The 19,798-nt window shown below is 45.4% G+C and overlaps 1 long non-coding RNA gene across 1 annotated transcript in view; it reads left to right on the top strand.

The window, feature by feature from the left end:
* The window catches only part of LOC121138835, a 43,613-nt gene that overhangs the window by 20,636 nt on the left and 3,179 nt on the right, over positions 1-19,798 (top strand). The window lies entirely within an intron of this gene.

The following is a 19,798-nucleotide window of genomic DNA, read 5'->3' as shown; positions in this document are numbered from 1 at the left end:
TGTGATCAAGTATCCTGCAACAGAAGGTGATTGTATTGAATCTGTATATTGCTTGTGTAGGATGGCTATTTTTACTATGTTAATACTACCAATCCATGAGCATAGGAGATCTTTCCATCTTCTGTTGTCTTCTTCAATTTCCTTTTTCAAAGACTTGAAATTTTTATCACACAGGTCTTTCACTTCCTTGGTTTGAATTACCCCAAGATATTTTATATTATTTGTGGCTATTATGAAGGGTGTTGTTTCCTGATTTCTTTCTCAGCCTGTTCATCATTTATATAGAAGGGCTATTTATTTTTTTAAATTAATCTTGTATACAGCTGCTTCACTAAAGGTATTTATCAGCTATAGGAGTTCCCTGGTAGAATTTTTTGAAGGCTTTTTCAGCATCCAATGAGATGATCATGTGATTTTTTTCTTTCAGTTTATTTATATTGTGGATTACATTGACAGATTTTTGTAGGTCTAACCATTCCTACAGCGCTAGGATGAAGCCTACTTGATTGTGATTGGATATCTTCTCTTTCATTTTCCTGATACCTCGGACTTGTTCATGGCTTGGACACCACAATTTCGATTATTTTCTGCCTTCTACTCCTTTTGGGTGTGTTTGTTTCTTTTTGTTCTAGAGCTTTCAGCTGTGTTGTTAAGTTGCAAGTATGAGATCTATGCAACTTCTTTATGGAGGCATTTAGTGCTATGAACTTTCCTCTTAACACTGTTTTCAGTGAGTCCCATAAGTTTGAGTTTGTTGTGCATTCATTTTCATTGAATTCTAGGAAGTTTTTTTTGTATTTATTTTTAAGTTTAAATTTAGATTAGAAACAAGGTTGCTTCACAAGTCAGTTCCAGGTCCCTCTCCCTTTCCCTCCCCTCCTCTCGTGCCCTCCCCCAACCCCCCCATTATCCCCTCATTTCCCCAGGGAGGGTGAGGTCCTCCATGGGGGTGTCCATAGTCTGTCATTTCATCCAGGGCAGGGCCTAGACCCTTCCCCAAGAGTTCAGGGTGAGAGTGCACCTCACATTGTTGGATGGGAGTCCAAAGTACGTGTGTATACTCAGGATGAGTACTGATCTACTGCCCAAGGCTCAATAGATTACCTAGGCCTCCTCACTGACACCCAGATTCAGGGGGTCTTGATCTCCCCAGATCTATGTCTAAAATCCATATATCAGAGAGTAGAAGTTTTTTTTCTTTCTTTTGTCTTGACATAGTAGGGAATTGTTCAGTTGTTGTGAACTGTGTAGGCTTTCTGTTGTTGTTGAAATCCTACTTTAATTCTTTAATGGTGGTCTGATAGCATCTAGGAGGTTATTCCATTTTTTGTATGTTTTTTGAGACTTGTTTTATGACTGAGTATGGGGTCTGTTTTGGAGAATGTTCCATGGGGTGCTGAGAAGAAGATATATTCTCATATTTTGGTGGATGAAATGTTCTGTAGATATGTTAGGTCCATTTGATTCATAACATCTGTTAGCTCCATTATTTTTCTGTTTAATTTCTGTCTGGAGGACCCGTTATTGGTAAGAATGGAGTGTTGAAGTCTCCCACTATTAATGTGTGGTTTAAACTTTAGTAATGGTTCTTTTACAAATGTGGGTGCATTTGGGACATAGCTATTAAGAACTGGAACATCATCTTTGTGGGGTTTTCCTTTGAGTATGAAATGTCCTTCTCCATCTTTTTTGGTTAATTTTGGTTTGAATTCTATTTTGTTAGATATTTAAAATAGCTATACCAGTTTTCTTAATAGGAACATTTGCTTGGAAAATCTTTTTTCAAACTTTTACTCTGAGGTAATGTCTATCTTTGATGGTGAGGTGTATTTCCTGTGTGCTGCAGAAGGATGGGGTCCTGTTATTGTATCCATTTGTTTTATGGGTGTAGTTAACTTTCTTGGGTTGGAGTTTTCCTTTTAGCACCTTCTGTAGGATTGGATTTGTGGATAGGTATTTTTAAAATTTGACTTTGTCATGAAATATCTTGTTTTCTCAATCTGTGATGATTGAAATTTGTTCTGGGTATAGTAATATGGACTGGCATCTGTGATTTCTTCATGTCCACAAGACATCTGTTCAGGCCCTTCTGGCTTTTAGAGTTGTCGTTGAGAAGTTGGGTGTAATTCTAATAGGTCTGCCTTTATATGTTACTTGGCGCTTTTCTCTTACAGCTTTAATATTCTTTCTTTGTTCTATATGTTTAATGTTTTGATTATTATGTGGTGGGGGAGGGGACTTTCTTCATGACCCAATCTATTTGATGTTTTGTAAGCTTCTTGTACCTTTATAGGCATGTCCTTCTTTAGGTTAGAGAAATTTTCTTTGATAATTTTGTTAAATATATTTTCTGAGCTTTTGAGCTTGGATTCTTCTTCTTCTATTCCTATTGTTCTTAGGTTTTGGACTTTTCATAGTATTCCAGATTTCCTGGATGTTTTGTGTTAATCTTTTAGATTAAACACTTCTTTTGACTTATGAATCTATTTCTTCTATAGTATTTTCAATGCCTGAGATTCTCTCTTCCATCTCTTGTGCTCTGTTTGTGATGCTTACATCTGTAATTCCTATTTGCTTACCCAGATTTTTCATTTCCATAATCCAATTCCAGTTTTTTATTGCTTTTCTTTATTTCAATTTTCAGGTCTTGAAATATTTTATTCATCTGTTTGTTTTTTCTTGATTTTCTTGTTATTCTTTAAGGGATTCATTAATTTCCTACAATTTTTGTCTTTTCTTCTGTTTAAGAAATTTTTTCATTTCCTCTTTAAGCATTCCTATCATCTTCATAAAATCATTTTTGTGGTCATTTTTCTGTGTTTAAGCTGCATTGGAGTATTCAGGTCTTACTGTCATAGGATAGGACTCTGGTGTGGCCATATTCCTCCGGCTGTTGTAGCTTGGATTATTACAGTGGCATTTAGGGATCTAGGTATGGGATGACTATCGATCTAGGTACTGATTTCTGAGTTTGTCTTTGTTGGGTGGGTACTTGTTCCTTGGCTTCTCTGGTGGTTTGCAAGAAAATGGTCCCCAAAGGAGTGGCACTATTAGAAGGTGTGACTTTGTTGGAGAAAGTATGTCACTATGGAGGTAGACTTGAGGTCTCATATATACTCAAGCCACACTCAGTGTCCCAGACAACTTCCTGCTGCATGTGAGTCAAGATGTAGGAACTCATAGCTCCTTCTCTAGAACCACTTCTCTGCCCGCATACTGCCTTGCTTTCCACCATGATGATAATGGAGTAAGCCTCTGAACTATAGAAGAGCCACCACAATGAAATGTTTTCCTTCATAAGATTGCCATGGTCACAGAGTCTCTTCATAGCAATAGAAACCCTAACACAGACTTTGTTTCCTCTTTGTTTTTTGGTCATTGTGGCCTGGTGGCCAGTGTGAACTCTGATCTGGTAGGAAGTCTCTGTCCAAGTTGGGGCTGGTCTTCTGGTGGCTAGCTTGGCCTTTGGTACAGCAGGGGGTCTCTGTTCTTTTGATTGGTGTGGCCTGCACTTGAGCAATGAAAGTCTGCTGGTGTTGGGAGCAGGACCTGGCCGCAGGACAGGTGGTAAGCTGGGAGGGTGAAGGTTGTAGGATGGATATGTGGGAGTAGAATCTGTGGAGTGGGGCAGTTCAGCTGGCAGGCAGGTCACTCACCTGTTCTTCTGACTGGTGTGGCCCACACCTGACCAGCAGAAGTGTACTGGGCTTGGGGGAAGGGTCCAGCAGCAGCAGCAGCAGGGTAGGTGATAAGCTGGGAGGTTTTTGTCTTTGTGTGTGTGTGTGTGTGTGTGTAGCCCTGGCTGTCCTGGAATTCACTCTGTAGATCAGACTGACCTTGAATGCTGAGATCCGCCTGCCTCTGCCTCCCGAGCGCTGGAATTGGTGGCATTGCCACCATGCCTTGCTCTCTCTTCCATGTCTTATGTTTTGCTGGTGAGGCTTGCCTCTGAGGTTCCTGTTTGAGTTCTTAAACTTTTCCTTCCAGTTTTCCCTGACTTTGGGTTATTGACTCCATTTCCACTTTCATGTCTTCAGCTGTTTTCTTCTGTTTGTGTTTTCATATATTTCATTAATAGATTTATTCATATCCTCTTAAAGGACTTCTAACCTATCATTAAGGCTATTTTGAAGGTCTTGTCTTGTGTTTCAGGCATTTTATACTTCTCAGGACCTACTGCAGTGGGGATGCAGGGCTCTAGTAGAGACATTGTCCTTCACACTGGTGCCCGGGCATCTGGGTTTAGAGTGATTATAATTCCAGGTGCTCACATCTGGTCTTGTCTTTGTTGGGTAGGTGTTCAGTTCATTGGTTTCTGTGTCTTAGAGTGTGTGGTTGCTGTGGTGGGGAATGTTCCTGAGATCCTGCCAGGTGTGGTCACTGGGGGTGCCAGGTGGAATATCTCTCTAAGTATTGGGAGCTGACATTTAGGAATAGGAATGGGCTATAAGGGAATATGAGGCTGCCCATAGAAGAGAGAAAAGCAGGATGTGTTATCAGAATATGCTAGTCCTTTGGGAATGGCAGCAGCAGGGTAGGTGGGACCACAGCAGGAAGTCTGCTATGGCGCTGGGGATGAGACTGGGGGAATTGGATTTGGTTCCCTTTGTCTGGATCTCTCTCCTCCATCCTCCCTCCTCCCTCTTCCCTTTCTTCTTCACCTTGCAAGATAAGTAGTCATTACTGTAACAGCACAATAGTTGTTCTGACTCCACAGAGGATATAAACAGAACGAAGAGGAAATGGAGAGCTTCGGATGGTGCTCCCCTGTGCCAGCCACGTTCTCAAGATGCTTCTGCTATATACAACTTAAAAAGACAGGCAAGGGTGCTGGGGTAGGAGTGGGGTAAATGTGAATTAAAACAAACAATCAAACAAAAACCAGAAACATGAGTCTGGATTGCAGAGGGAGCTCCTTGGTCCTGCTTCCCTCTAGGGGCTGGAGGAGGGAAAACAGTTTCCACTGTTAGGTACTCAAGAGCATCTGCCTCTGCTCAGAGCTGATCTGGGATGGGCTTTTTGCCTGGGCGGAGTCTCAACAATTAGAACCAGGCATGATGCTACCAGGGAAATTAAGGTGCCCTCTTGGTATTCTTAGTTTCATTAATAAAATAATTTAAGAATGGACTCAAACCAAAGCTCAAGGATATCTATTATATTAGAGTTCAAAAGAAAAATGTTCGGGGCCAGCAAGCTATAAATAGCAGCTGCCTGGAGAAGAAAGTGCAACAGAGAGGAGGGCCAAAAGCCATGTCCTTTAAGCCGGCATAGAGATCAGACAGTGGCAGACAGGAGGCCTTGTGATGGGGTAAAGGATTTTAGAGGAAGAGTGAAGCCCAGCGTTAGGGAAAGCATGCTTGGAGCACAGATAGAAGGAAAGAAAGGAGAAATTAGGTTTTCTCAAAAGCAGGTGCTTCCTGAATCTTGGCTGTGGTCCTGCAAGCTACTTCCACGAGGGAAAGAATTCTGGGAATGAAAAATATAGCATCTCATTAAAGAACTAATTATTCCGCCCATCTCCTTAGTGTGGTTTGCCCAACAAGAGTGCTCAAATTCCCCTGCTGTGTTCCCTGGCTGGCCTGCAGTGTTTTAGGGGAAATGTATCAGATTTGCCCCTTGGATGATTTTGCGGACTCAGTCCTTCCCAATGGATAGAATACAAAAGCAGAGAGCTTGCCAGACAGAGCAAGCCACCCTGAACTGCAGCTGCTGATATAGTCTCATCAGGCAGACAGAGCCAGGGAAGAAGTATGAGAAACGATGAGAACCAACAATCTGGTTCCCAAGATCAAGACTGCTGTGTTAGGAGCATTCACAGGCTCTGCCGTTATGAGCTAGTATATCCTTGTATGCTCCTGTCTAATATTAATGCATACTGATGCCCTCATCCATGATTCCTGGTGTAATGTCACGTGTGTGTGTGTGTGTGTGTGTGTGTGTGTGTGTGTGTGTAATAGCATATCTACATACAGTTGTGGTTGTATATCTATGTGTGCTGCTTGATAGGAACCTGCGAGTTCATTCTTGTAAGATTGAATTCATGTGAGATCCTTTGCCTTTATATCTGCGTGCTGCTGCAGAGTATGCCTGTGGAGACTGCTGTTCACAGACATGCACGTGTTCTGATGTGCTACTAAGTACATGGGTATATGGATACCAGGGCACTAGTGAGCATTGCTTCTAGAACTTCAGTGCCCAGGTACATTGCTCTAGCAATATGCTCACATGTGCTATCATTCCAGTACATCTGTGTGTGGCACGCTAGTACAGCTGTTCTTGCCGCTGTACTGTTACTTCTATCTGCGCTTTGTGCTAGCGAAACCCAGTGCACTGCTCCCCTGCTAAAAATGTGTTCCCTGCTTTCCCAGTTCAGATATTTTCAGAGTTGTGCAAGTACATCTGTCTGCTTTGTTGTAAATGCACATTTGTTTACACTACAGTAGCGAATTTTTTTTGCAGAGTTGGCATTGTGTGGTGCCTTAGTGATAGATGTGTTGCAGTGTGGGGCACTCACGTGTTGTGGTATACTCCTATATCCTAGTGTGTTCCTGTCAAGTGGTTCCACGAGTGACAGTGTGACACATTATAGTATTCTATTCATGTGCGAGTCTGTGACAGTACAAGTGCGTATGGCCGTATTTGGGCATCCACGTGTGCCACCTTAGGAGAACACACATGATCACCCCTGTAATACTTAATCCACGTGTGCTTCTGTACTAGTATTTCCACGTGTGCCGTTCCTCTGAGATACCCATGTGGATGTCTAGCCACTGACATCCGTGTATTCTGATGTGTTAGAAATGTATGGACACACTGGTCGTGCACTTTGCATGAGTAAAACAACTGTTTTTGCTGACGTACTTGCATTTTCATGCTGTATTTGTTTACCCCAGTGCACTGCTTTACTCCTAAAAGCATGTTTTCAAAAAGCCAGTTCTAGAGCAGCAGAGATGTAGAAGTGATTCTGTCTGCTTTGTTGGAAATGTCTGTCAGTTTTCATTGTGGTCGCAGTACATAGGTTGTTTTTCAAAGACGCCATGGTGTAGTGCTGCAGTGTTAACTGTGTGTTCAGTGTCCCACTAGTGTGTTCATGTGTGATGATGCACTAGTACATGCCTCTGTGCTCCTGTCTGATACACCCATGAGTACCAATGTCCTGCATCCGTGTGTCATGCTCCCACATCACATTCTTGTGCTGTTCTGTAACAGTACATCTCTGCATAGCTGTGTTTGGCTGTCCATGTGTGCTCCCTTAGGAAGACATGCACAATCACTTCTATAACATAATGTTGAGTCCATGTAAGCTCCTTTACGCGTATTTCCAAGAGTGCAGTTGCACCAGCTCACTGGTGTAGGCTGCAGTTCATGAGCATCCCAGTGTTACATGTGCTAATGAAGACATGGAAAAACCATTGTTAGACTTCAATGTGCATTGCTCTACTTCCGAGGACATACTTCGATGCCTACAAGCACAGCTGTAATTCTATTCTTACCCAGGCTTCTTCCCAGTAAATCTATGATCATGTCTGTTACAGTGTATCTCTGTGTGGTGCTTTAGGATTACACCCACTCTTGCTTCTGTTGAGTCACATCTCCAGTTTGCACTGTGCTCTTGTCCATCCTAGTGAACTGCTTTACTCCCGAAAACATGCACGTTGTTGTTCTACAGCACGTTCAGAGCTATTCAAGAACATCTGTGAGCTTTGTTGTAAATTCACACCCATTTAGGCAGAAGTAGTAATTCATTGTATCTTGTGAAGGTATCACTGCATAGTGTTCTAATAAGAGACGCCTGTGTGGTCTCTACTAGCAAATTCGCCAGCAGTGATGTATATCTGTGTTTGCTACAGTCTAGGATGTTTACGAGTGCTGATGTCATAAGACCTGCAGTAGCATTTGTGTTTGTTTCTGTAATCGTACATCTGTGTATGACTGCTCTCATGTATTCATGTGTGCTACTCTATGGGAACATGCGTGGTCACTCCTGCAATGCTGAATCCATGCGTGCTCCTTTACTTCAACTGCCATGTGTGCTTCTGTGCGAGGATTTCTGTGAGGACTGTTGGTGACAGACATCAGTGTGTTCCGATGTGTAGTAGATACTGCATGTGCATTGCTCTCACCTTCACCAACATTTCAAAGTCCAGGTGTACCACTGCCTAGAGAGAGCCAACTCCTAGACTGCCCAGGGTATAAAAGAAATCCACGGAGTTGGTGCACTAAGACTGTTCTAGCTGAGGGGCTTGGGGAAAGAACACACTATGATACAGGCAGTGGAGGACTCCCCATGGCCACTAGGGGAAATTTGGAGCAGCACATGTGAAGTTACACACAGAAGCAAAAGATATTCTGGAGTCTGTAGCCTCATGGCCTTGTCTTAACAAGGTTTCCCATCAGAGAGTTTTCTTCCTGGTGGGATGACAACTTAAATATTAATGCATCTTATGACATGGCTCTCAGCACAGGTGCACTTATGTAATAACACTCTCATGTGTGCTGTGTTGTTGGAAGTTTCTGTCCCATCTGGCAATTCCCAAATAACCGATATGGAGACTTAATTTTAAATGCTCGACCAGTAACTCAGGCTTGTTACTAGCTAACTCTTACATTTTAAATTAACCCACTATTTCTTTTCTTCTCCTTCTCTTCTCCTCCTCCTTCTTCTCCTTTTTCTTCAAGACAGGGTTTCTCTGTAGTTTCTCTGTCCTGGAACTTGCTCTGTAGACCAGGCTGTCCTTAAACACACAGAGATCCGCCTGCCTCTGCCTCCCCAGGGCTGGTATTAAAGGCGTGCACCACCACTGTCTGGAAGCCCATTGTTTCTTATCTATGCACGGCCACATGACTTGGTACCTTTTCTCATTACAGCGTGCCCATCTTGCTTCTCCCTGCATCTGCTAGGGACTCTGAGACTCTACTTCTTTTTCCCAGTGTCCTTAGTTTGTTTCTCCTGCATGGTCTCTACCTGTCTGATTGTAGGCCAGACAGCTTCCTTATTAAACAACCACAGCGATGTTTATATTTACACAGAGAAAAGGAATATTCCACAGTGCTGCTTACTTGTATGGCCATAATCCCTTCTGTTACAGCCCATCTCTGTGTGTTGCGTTAGTGGTATGACCTTTCCTGCTGTTGTGTGTATGGTTACTTCCATTTGGGAGTAGTTGTCCATCCTAACGCACTGCTCTCCTCCTAAATATGTGTGCTAATGTTCTTGTTCAGGCGTGTTGGAGAGCTGTACACGTACTTCTGTCTGCTTTGTTATAAATACGGATCAGTTGGCGCTGCTTTGGTTTTTGGAAAGACACCTTCGTGTGGTGCTTCCGTGACAGATGCCTATGCTCTTTACTGCTATGTTGCTTTGCCGCCATTCACTAGTATATCCATGTGTGCTCCTGTCCAGTTCTTTCCTGAGCGCTAACGTGCCAAATCCATGGTTCCTGCTCTAGTAGAGTGCATTTCTGTGATACTACATTCTCAGGCCTGTACTATAGCATTGTGTGAGTTGTTCTATGAACATTCGTGATGACACCTGAAATATTGAATTTGCGTGTGTTTCTGTTTATTTTTTAATCTTTCTGTTTCTTTGAGACAGGGTTTCTCTGTACAGCCCTGGCTATCCTGGCTGTAGACTAGGTTGGCCTGGCACTCACAGACATCTGCCTGCCATTGCCGCCTAGTCCTGCCACCACCCCCCAGCTCCATGTGTGCTTCTTCCCACGTCTTTCTGTGTGTGCTGCTGTGGAAGTACGCCCGTGTGGACAGACGTCCATGTGTTGTGATATGCTGGTGAACACAGGGGCACACTGATAACAGGACAAGAGCTCCTTGCTCCGGGTTTGCACTCACCCTTCAGTATCAGGTGCGCTGGCGTAATAATCTCATGTGTGGCGCTTTTCCAACAAACCAGTGATCGTTCCTATTACATCACATCTGTGTGGTCCATTAGTAGTTTAACCACTGGGTGCCGTTACTTCATCTGCACTGTGTACTAGCTCACCATGTTTCTCTACTCCACTCCTAGAAACACGCGTGTGGCTGTTCTAGTTCACCGTGAGCAGAGCCGTACAGGCCATGCCCAGCTGCTTTGTTGTAAATGGGAATGGACCTTGCAGCTCGGAGGTTTAGAACCCACCAGCTGCTGGCCCTGGGTCTTTAGCCTAGTGTGGGGCTTTTCAGTTTCTTTTCCTCTTCTAAATGAACCCCATTTCACCGGGAGACTTGAAAGGCAAATGGGATCTCATGTGGTTATGATTTTTGTCTTGCCAGAAGCAAGGCAGAAGGTCACACCTATGCAATAGCCTCTCCTCTCTCTCAGTTCTATTCCTGGAATGCTCCTGATTGCAGGAACCCACCAGTGTCAACTACCCGGAGGCTGCCATAGGGTAGAATCCAGTCCTCATCCTGTAGGATCTGAGGCATGTTGGGGAAGTCCTGTGTTTATGTCAATAAAGCACTGTTGGCCAATAGGGAAGCAAGATAGGTGGGAGTAGGAGTCGAGGCGTATGCTGGGAAGGAGAAACACAGGGAGTCAAGATGTAACCACCATAGGGATAAGAAGCCCGGAAACTTCCCCAGTAAGAGAAAATACTTAGATTAACAATTATGGGATAAATACTTACGTTACAGCTAGCCAGTAAGAAACAAGCAAGGCCAACAGCTTCATAATTAATACAGTGTCTTGTGTGTTATTTGGGGACTACAATGTGGCAGAGCCCAGGCTACTGGTGGGGAAAAACCAAGCAGTGGCAAGGAAAAGGCATCTCTTTACAGAGGCACACAACCAGGATCAGTACTCCAAACCTCCACAGAGTGTGCTAGCTGCAGAAATGGAAAACATCAAACTGCAAGTCCTGCCCTCCATCCTAGTTCATCTAGGACCTGGCAAAGCCAATCTCCCTTCCTAGATCTAACACTGAAAGTGCAGAAACTGCCAGAGCCCAGCTGCAAATGAGCGCACCCTTCCTGTGCATGGTGTACAATGGCCACCTCCAGGCTGCAGACCCTTGAGCTCTGGGGCTTCTCCTTGGTGGTGATGTCTCCATCTACCCTACCTCAGAGCCTAACCTCACCTCAGCCCCACCCCAGCCCACCTCCCTGGCTCTGGTCCAGTACTCCCCACCCACAGCACATTCTTAGGCTGTGCACGGAACCCCCACTTCCCCAGAGGTGTGCAGAGAAAGAGTTCCATGGAGATGCTATTAACAGTTCACGGTGACCGTGTGCCTAGCTACTGTACTAACCGGCCTGGGAAAGGCAGAGCCATGGTGTGTTTTGTAGCTACTGTAGACCCTTCGCTGAGAACTGGTTCTTAAAAATCTGGGCTTAGCTTGTTAACTGTATAATAGTGGGTTAGAATTAATGGCTCATTAGTGGTTAATTCCTTAACCAAGCGTTAATTGCTCAGTGTAAACCCTGTCCTACAACTGACTAAATCATGTAGACACTTGGCTATGGAAGCTGCTGGCTCCTGCTACCTTGAACGGAACAGCTTCTTAATGACTGGTGGCCCTCAAGCCTGAGAGCAAAGAATGCCACCCTGGGTGTGACATCATCTGCTGGTGTGATCTTAACACAGAACGTTTTAGTATCACTTAAAGGTTCGGTGTCTAAGCATCTCTCTTGATCATGACTCTGCTATTGACTTGTAAAATGTCAGGTCACTTAAAAGCAGCTGTCCTCTGCTTTACATGTATTAGAAGCTGTGTTCATATTAGTGGACATTGAATAAACTCTAAGCATTCTCCCTGCACAGGGAGTCTGGGAAAGCCTTTCCGCAATTTTAACCATTACTGCATTCTTTTTTTCTTTTTCATTTTCTCTTTGTTTTTAATTTTTCAAGTAAGAGTTTCTCTGTATAGTCTTGGCTGTCCTGGATCTTGCTGGCCTCAAACTCAGAGAGATCCACCTACCTCTGCCTCCAAGTGCTGGGATTAAAGGTGTGTACCACCACCACCACCACCACCCTGCTTAACCGTTAATGGATTCTAATGTCTCATTTTTCACACAATTATCTTTATTGGCCCTGCTTGCTGTTTTATTTTTACCACCTGGAGATTTTGCAAGGCATGGTGGGCACATATTGATAGTCAATACCCAAGGAACGTGGGCCTCAGGAGGTGATCTAGAACCCAAAAGTGCAGATTTCAGAATATATACTCATTTGTCCCACTGATCTTCCCATGGACCCCAGAAAACTAACATGTTCAGAGGACACACTGTTCCTTACAGACTCTGCCCTCCTCCCTTTCTTTCTACGTTCATGGTCCCCAGGGAATGTGACAAGCAGCCTGTCTGGACACTTTGAGTTCTTTTCTCCTGATTTCTATCTGACTTCCCAACTGCATAGTCCAGCATGAGCTAGGACAGAGTCCCAGCTGGCTGGGTTGGACAACCAACAACTCAACCCTGAGTCGTACATGCAGATTCCAAGAACAGCCGAAGCAACCCTGGAAAGGAAAATGGGACTTACACCTCTTGACTTAGAAACTTCCAGGAACCAGTGATAGTGTCCAATGGGAATAGGGTTACAAATCTGGATAAGGGGCTGGCAAGAGAGTGGGTGGGAGTGAGAGAGGGGGGCCTTTGTAGGCAGATAAATGTTGCTAGGAGGAAGGACTCATGAGGCCCCGCCCCTCCCTGAATTTATGCACAATGCTTGCTAGGTGAAGAGTTTTCCTTCAATGGTGCAGTCGCACGCGCTTCTGTGAACAACACTGTTAAATTCTTCGGTCACCAGGGTGGCATGGTTTGTTTCTGTTGTATCTAGGGGTGAGCAGACCTTTGTTCGTATCTCGGGTCTGTATGTGTTGGGGGCAAGTATATAAGAGGGCTTCCCTTCCCCTGCCTCATTCCTCTTTCCTTGTGCCTTGGGTTCTACGACCTCCACAACGTTGGATGAAATCAGGCTCAAGTTTCAGCTTGCAACATTGCTACTGGAGCTGAGAACAGTTGTTCTCAAATTGCGGGGCTCTTCCTGGTCTCTGTACCGAACTTTGTTGATCTTTGGCGACAGTACACGCTCTCGGATTCCTAGCTGAGAGATGAGCGGGAGCAATGGGGAGCTCTTCTCGACTGCCCACCCCCAGGACAGCTTTAATCCCGGTGGTCCCTTCTGGGTGAGGTTCCTTTCCAGGACTCCAAGAGGACTCTGTCCACCAGGCTGCAGAATTTCAGCCTGGACCCAATTCCTTCAGTAACTTGGCTGAGGCCTCCCTCTGGTGGTCACCTTGAGAACTTCACCTGCGGCAATTGCGTCTGGATCCAGGTCCTCAGCAGGATTGGTCTTCCCTCTGGAGCTTTGGGCTTCTCTTTGGAGAGACATATCTCACTTCACACTCCGACTCAACTTCCCTGTAAATATTCCTGAGTTTAAGGCTGGTGCAATGACTCTGGCTAACCTCCTCCAGATTCAGGGTCAGGATGGTTACCTGGTAAGGCTTAAGACAATTTGCATTTTGGTTCTGGAACATCTAACTCAGGAATGATGCCGTTGCCTAAGCAAATCTAACAAAAGAGGGCTTGCCTGTTGCCTAGACAAACACATTCTTAGTTTTGACACAGAGCTGCTCAGGTTCTGTGTTTGCTGCATATAGAGAGATACAGACAAAACTTGGCCACGAACGGTTGCACTGCCAATGCACCACACACAGATGCACTGTGACGTGTGTAGCCTCACATGGGGGTATTATTAGAGCAGTGAACCAGTGAAGAATCAGAGCGATGCACGTTAGTGTCCTAGTATTGCTGTGTCCATGTTTTCAGGGCACATCAGAACACACGAAGGTGCTGAATGCCAGTCCACGTGGGTGTGTACTAGAGTATAGCAGCACACAAGGAAACACAAGCTAAGAAGAAGAGATGGATTAAGTGTGAGAGGGGTGACCATGGATGCAAAGCTTCACACATGGGTGGTGTAGCCAGACGCAGGTGCACTATTATAACAATTCACACGAATGTAATGCCATAGCAGGACACACGGACCTGTGACATCAGCTCTCACGGAGAAGTAGACAAGAGCACACAAAGATGTATTAGTATGTCACTGCACATGAATGTACTAGAAGGAGCATGTACAAATACATCATTAAAGAACCACAGAAAGGTTCGTTTGCAAAACTTGGTGTTCTGCTACTGCAGTGCAAACTTAAGTCCATTTACAACAAAGCAAACGCATGTACTTGTACAGTTCTCCATGCGTCTTAACTACATTAGCAGTGCAGACCTTTTAAAGAGTAGAGCGGTATGCCGGAAGTCATGGTATAGCTGCAAGAATGGTTTAGTACTAATGTGCCTCCCACAGAAGTAATTACACCCCACAGTAGCAGAAGTGATCATAGATTTACCAGAAAGCAGCACACATGACAATATGATTATAGCCGTGTGCCTAGACATTGCTAGTGCAGAAATAGAACAATACATATCGATGACCTAGTGCTGGTGTTTCCATGTGTTTACTAACACATCAGAACACAGGGATATCTGAGAACAGCAGTCCACCCCAGGGTCCTAGCACAGCAGCACACATTGTAATGCAAGTAGACGGGCACATGTGTATTTGATATTTCAGGAGTGATCGTTCGTGTTCTTGTAAAACCACACATGGATGATCAACTAGAGCCCCACACAGAGGCACAGTTACCAAAACCCACATGGGTGCAGTCCTACAGCAGGGACTCCTGAAAGTACAGCATCAGCATACAAGGGTACACTGGTGCATCACCGGGCACGAATATACTAGCAGGGCAGCCGAGACGATTCTATTACTAAAGCACCACACAGAGTATCTTTACAGAAACCGATGTAACTGCTACAGCAGCAGAAACTGATATGCGTTTCCAACAAGACAGACACGCGTGCTTGTACAGCTCTGCACGTGCCTGAACTAGAACGTCAGTCCACAGGCTTGTAGGAGGAGAGGCGTACACCGGTGTGTACAAGCACACAGGCAGGTGGAAGCTAACAGTACAGGAAGAAAGGACGTTGTGCTGCTAGTGCACCACACATACACTCTGTAACAGAAGTGATCGTGTATTTGCTGGGAGGAAGTTTAGTGAGGTTGCTGTTATAGCAGTGCACCAGACACGGACTAGTGCAGAGTAGGACATCAGCGCACATGAATATACTCCTGGAGCATCCCACAGGCATCTGTTTCTGTAGCACTGCACAACGGCGTCCTTCCCCCAAACCAAAATGCCATTCCCACATCATAAGCTGATGTGTATTTGCAACAAAGTAGATGGATATCATCACACAGCTCTGAACATGCATGAGCCAGCACAGAAAGGAACAGGGTTGTAGACTGCCAGTGCGCCTGGATGGAAAAGTACAGAGCACACATGTTAGCAACTGTACAGCGGCAAGAATGCTGTGTCCACCACACACAGATGTACTGTAGCAGAAATGAGCATAGAATTACCAGAATGCAGTGTACATGAGAATATTATTATAGCCTGGACATTGAAGCAGCAGTGCAGAAATAGTGTAGTGTGTGCTAGTGTCATAATATTGTTGTACCGGTGAAATTACTAGGGGTAGCCCATAGAGAGTGGCACTATTAGGAGATGTGGCCTTGCTGGAGTAGGTGTGTCTTTGTTGGAGGCAGTGTGTCACCCGGGGGTGGACTTTGAGAGCTCAGAAGCTCAAGACTGGCCAGCACGTCACTGTCACTTCCTGCTGCCTGTGGATCCAGATGTAGACCTCTCTGCTAGCTCTGCAGCACCAAGTCTGCCTACATGCCGCCATGCTTCCCGTCATGATGATAATGGACTAAGCCTCTGAGCTGTAAGCCAGCCCCAGTGAAATGCTTTCCATTATAAGAGTTGCTGTGGTTATAGTGTCTATTCACAGCAATAAAACCCTAAGATACTAACACGCCAGAACACATGGGTGCTCATGACCACGTATGTGTGAGTACAGCAGCTCACGTGGAAGCACTAGCAGAGAAGCACACATAGAGTCAATACCCATGATCGCTCCTGTATCAATGAGTCCATGTGCATCATGCAGACACGTGAGTGTACACAGATGCACTGTTGTATAAATGCACACTGATGTTATACTACAGCAGGACTCACTAAAGTACTGTATCATTTATTCAAGTCAGTGGTTGTACTAGGCTTTTGCTTTTAGGCCACCAATCAGCTCCCAAAGCATGACACAGAGACTTATTATTAGCTATGAATGTTCAACCTTAGTTTTTACTCATTTCTGGCTAGCTTTTTTTCTTTAATTTAAACTAGCCTGCTCCTTGCCAGAGGGTGGTGGCACACGCCTTTAATCCCAGCACTTGGGAGGCAGAGGCAGGAGGATCTCTGTGAGTTCAAGGCCGGGCTGGACCGACAGCCTCCAAAACTATACAGAGAAACCCTGTCTTGTAAAAACAAAAAACAAAAAAATCTAGCCTGCAGCCTGCTCCTCTTCATCTACATTCTGCTTTGGGGCTTTTTACCTTCTTTCTTTCTGCATACCTTACCTGCTGCCTCTGTGTCTGTCTGTCTGTCTGACTGGCAGGTGTCTGGCTTCTGGTCCCAGGCATGTCTCCCTCCTCATTCTCTTCTTCCTTCTCTCTGCTTCTGAACCTAGGTTTCCACTTCTATTTCTTCTCTCTGCCTGTCAGCCCCGCCTATCCCTCTTCTGCCTAGCTATTGGCTGTCCAGCTTTTTATTAGATCAATCAGGTGCCTTAGGCAGGCAAGGTGAAACAGTAACACATCTTTCCATGATTAAAAAAATGCAGCATAAAAAAGTAACACATCTTTACATAATTAAACACACATCCTTACATCATTAAACAAATGCAGCATAAACAAACGTAACCCACCTTTACACAGTTAAACTAACATCCACACCACACACAAATGTAACACATCTTTACATAGCTAAATATCCCACAAATGGTTCTCAACCTTCCTAATGCTGCGACCCTTTAAAACAATTGCTCATGTTGTGGTGACCTCCCCCAACCATAGAGTTATTTCACTAATACTTCACTACTATAATATTGCTGCTGTTATGAACTGTAATGTAAATATCTGATATGTGACCCCCAAAGGTTGAGAACCACTTGTTTAAGAGCTAGCCAGGGACACGAAAGAATACATTAGTATATCAACACACCCACACACACACACACACACACACACACACACAGACACATACACGAATGAACTAATAGAGCACTGTGCAGATGACTATTGCTAAAGCACTACACAATGGCGTCTTTGCAAAAGCAGATTTGCCACTGCTGCAGAGAAACTGATCCGCACCAACAACTAACTAGATGTACTTGTAAAGCTCTCACATGCTTGAGTTAGCACTGCAGGCCACATGTTTTGAGGAGAACAGCAGCGCACCAGGATGGACTGGGGCAACTGGAGAGTTCTTTTGCTCACACACCACACACGGGTGTGCTGTGTCAGAAGTGATGCTGGAAAGCATCGAACGTGAGAATACCGTGATAGCAGTGCACCTGGACATTGAAGTAGGAGTGCAGAAATAGGACGATTGTAGGAGTGATTGTGTGTGCTCTTGTAACGGAGCACATTTCAGGCATGACTACAGCCATACAGTGATGCTCTTATACAGAATGCACGCAGTCGTAATGCTACAGCAGTACTCGCAGAAACACAGCATCAGCACCCATCTGTGCTGCCAGGAACACAGGAGACACTAGCAGAGCAGCGCACACACTCTGACTTTGCACAAGCACACGTCCTACTAACTGCATCATAGATTGACGTGCATTCGCAATGAGGCACACGGATGTGCCAGTGCAGCCCCAGGAATGCCCGAACACGAACAGCAGGGCACACGTCTCTACAAGCATGGCAGTGCGTAGGGGTGGACGAGCACACGGTGCAGAGGAAGGGATGGCCAAGAACAAAGACAGTTGTGCTAACACAGTGCACACAGATGTAACAGAAACAGTTACTGGCCTACTTGAAAGAGGTACGCTTGAGAATATTGTAGGAGCACGTCTACACGTTGAAGCACAGTGTGCACTGCTTGCCGAGTGTGCGTTTTACGGTGTATTTTCTAGCACATCAAAACACAGAGATGTTCCAGAACTTGCGTGGTCATTCCTGTGATATTAAATCTGTGTACTCTGCTTGTATTTCCACGGGAGCTGCTGTGCTGGTACATCCGTGTGGACTGCTATGTGTGAGCATTCGTGTGTTCTGATGTGCTGGCGCATCCGTGGACTGCTGTGTGTGAACACTGGTGTGTTCTGATGTGCTGGCGCATCCGTGGACTGCTGTGTGTGAACACTGGTGTGTTCTGATGTGCTGGCGCATCCGTGGACTGCTGTGTGTGAGCATTGGTGTGTTTTTATGTGCTGGTGCATCCACATCGACTGCTGCGTATGAGCATTCGTGTGTTCTGATGTGCTGGCGCATCCATGGACTGCTGTGTGTGAGCATTCGTGTGTTCTGATGTGCTGGCGCATCCGTGGACTGCTGTGTGTGAACACTGGTGTGTTCTGATGGGCTGGCGCATCCGTGGACACACTGACACTGGGCTGTCAGTGAGCATTACTCTATGCACGCACTAGTGCTTCAGTGTCACGGTGCACGACTGTAATAACATCTGTTGTCTATGGTCACTTCTGGTACATCTGTATGGTGCATTAGTGCAACACAGCCGTTCTTGCCAGAACTCCCGTTTTCACTTTGCACTTGTCCACCCCAGCGCCCTGCTGTACTCCTAAAACATGTGTGGCTCTTCTAGTTCAGGCACGCCTACAGGCGCCTCCGCCTGCTTCGTTGTGAGCGTACATCAGTTTATGCTGCAGTGGTACAGAGTTTTTTGCAGGGACCACTGTGCAGTGCATTAGGAATAGATGTGTGCACAGTGCTCTATTGATAAATCCACACACACCTACACCCCTCCCTCCCCCTCTGCCTCAGGATTCCCCCAGCTCTGCCTAATGTTTGGCTGTGGCTCTCTGCATCTGTTTCCATTAGCTGCTGGATGAAGAAGCCTCTCTGATGACAGTTGGGTGAGGCATCAATCTATGAGCACAGCAGAATATCATTGGGAATCATTTCATTGACTTTTTTTGTCAGTCATGTTTGGTTATATCTTAGGTCTCTGGGGTATCTCTTCTGGGTCCTGGCCCTCAGAGGTGAGCTCCCTCTCAGGGTACGGATCTCCAGCTGAGTCAGTCATTAGTTGGTGACTCCTACAATTGTGTCATTCTTACCCCAGCACATTGTGTAGGCATGGCATATTGTGGGTAAAGGGTTTTTGACTGGGTGGTGTCCCAATCCCTCCACTGGAAGTCTTGCCTGGCTACAGGAGAGGACTGGTTCAGGCTCCTGTCTCCAATTGCTAGGGGGCTTAGCTAGCGTCACCCACGTACATTCCAGGGATTTCCGTTACTCTAAGTTTCTAGCTCATCCTAAAGAGGCCCCCAGATCCCAGGTGCCTCTCCCAACACTGTCTCCCTCCATCCTCCCTCCACTTGACCCCTCCTGCTCCCATCCCTTCTCCCTTCCTGCCATGACACCCACCCTCCAGCAGTCCATTCTATTTCCCCTTCACTGAGAGCCTCATGCACCCGCCGCCTTGAGCCCTCCTTGTTGCTTGGCTTCTCTGGGTCTGTGATTGTAGCCTGGTTATCCTTTACAGCTAATATTCACTTATGAGTGAGTACACACCATGCTTGTCTTTCTGGGTCTGGGTTACCTCACTCAGATGATCTTCTCTAGGTCCATCCGTTTTGCAGCCAAGATCCTGATGTTATTTTTTTAACAGCTGAGTAATACTCCATTGTGTAAATGTGCTACATTTGTTTT

Source organism: Mesocricetus auratus, unplaced genomic scaffold (assembly GCF_017639785.1).
Source record: "Mesocricetus auratus isolate SY011 unplaced genomic scaffold, BCM_Maur_2.0 Super-Scaffold_6730, whole genome shotgun sequence".
Taxonomy (NCBI): domain Eukaryota; kingdom Metazoa; phylum Chordata; class Mammalia; order Rodentia; family Cricetidae; genus Mesocricetus; species Mesocricetus auratus.
The sequence above is the reverse complement of the archived record's forward strand: the minus strand, read 5'-3'. Positions and strand labels throughout refer to the sequence as shown.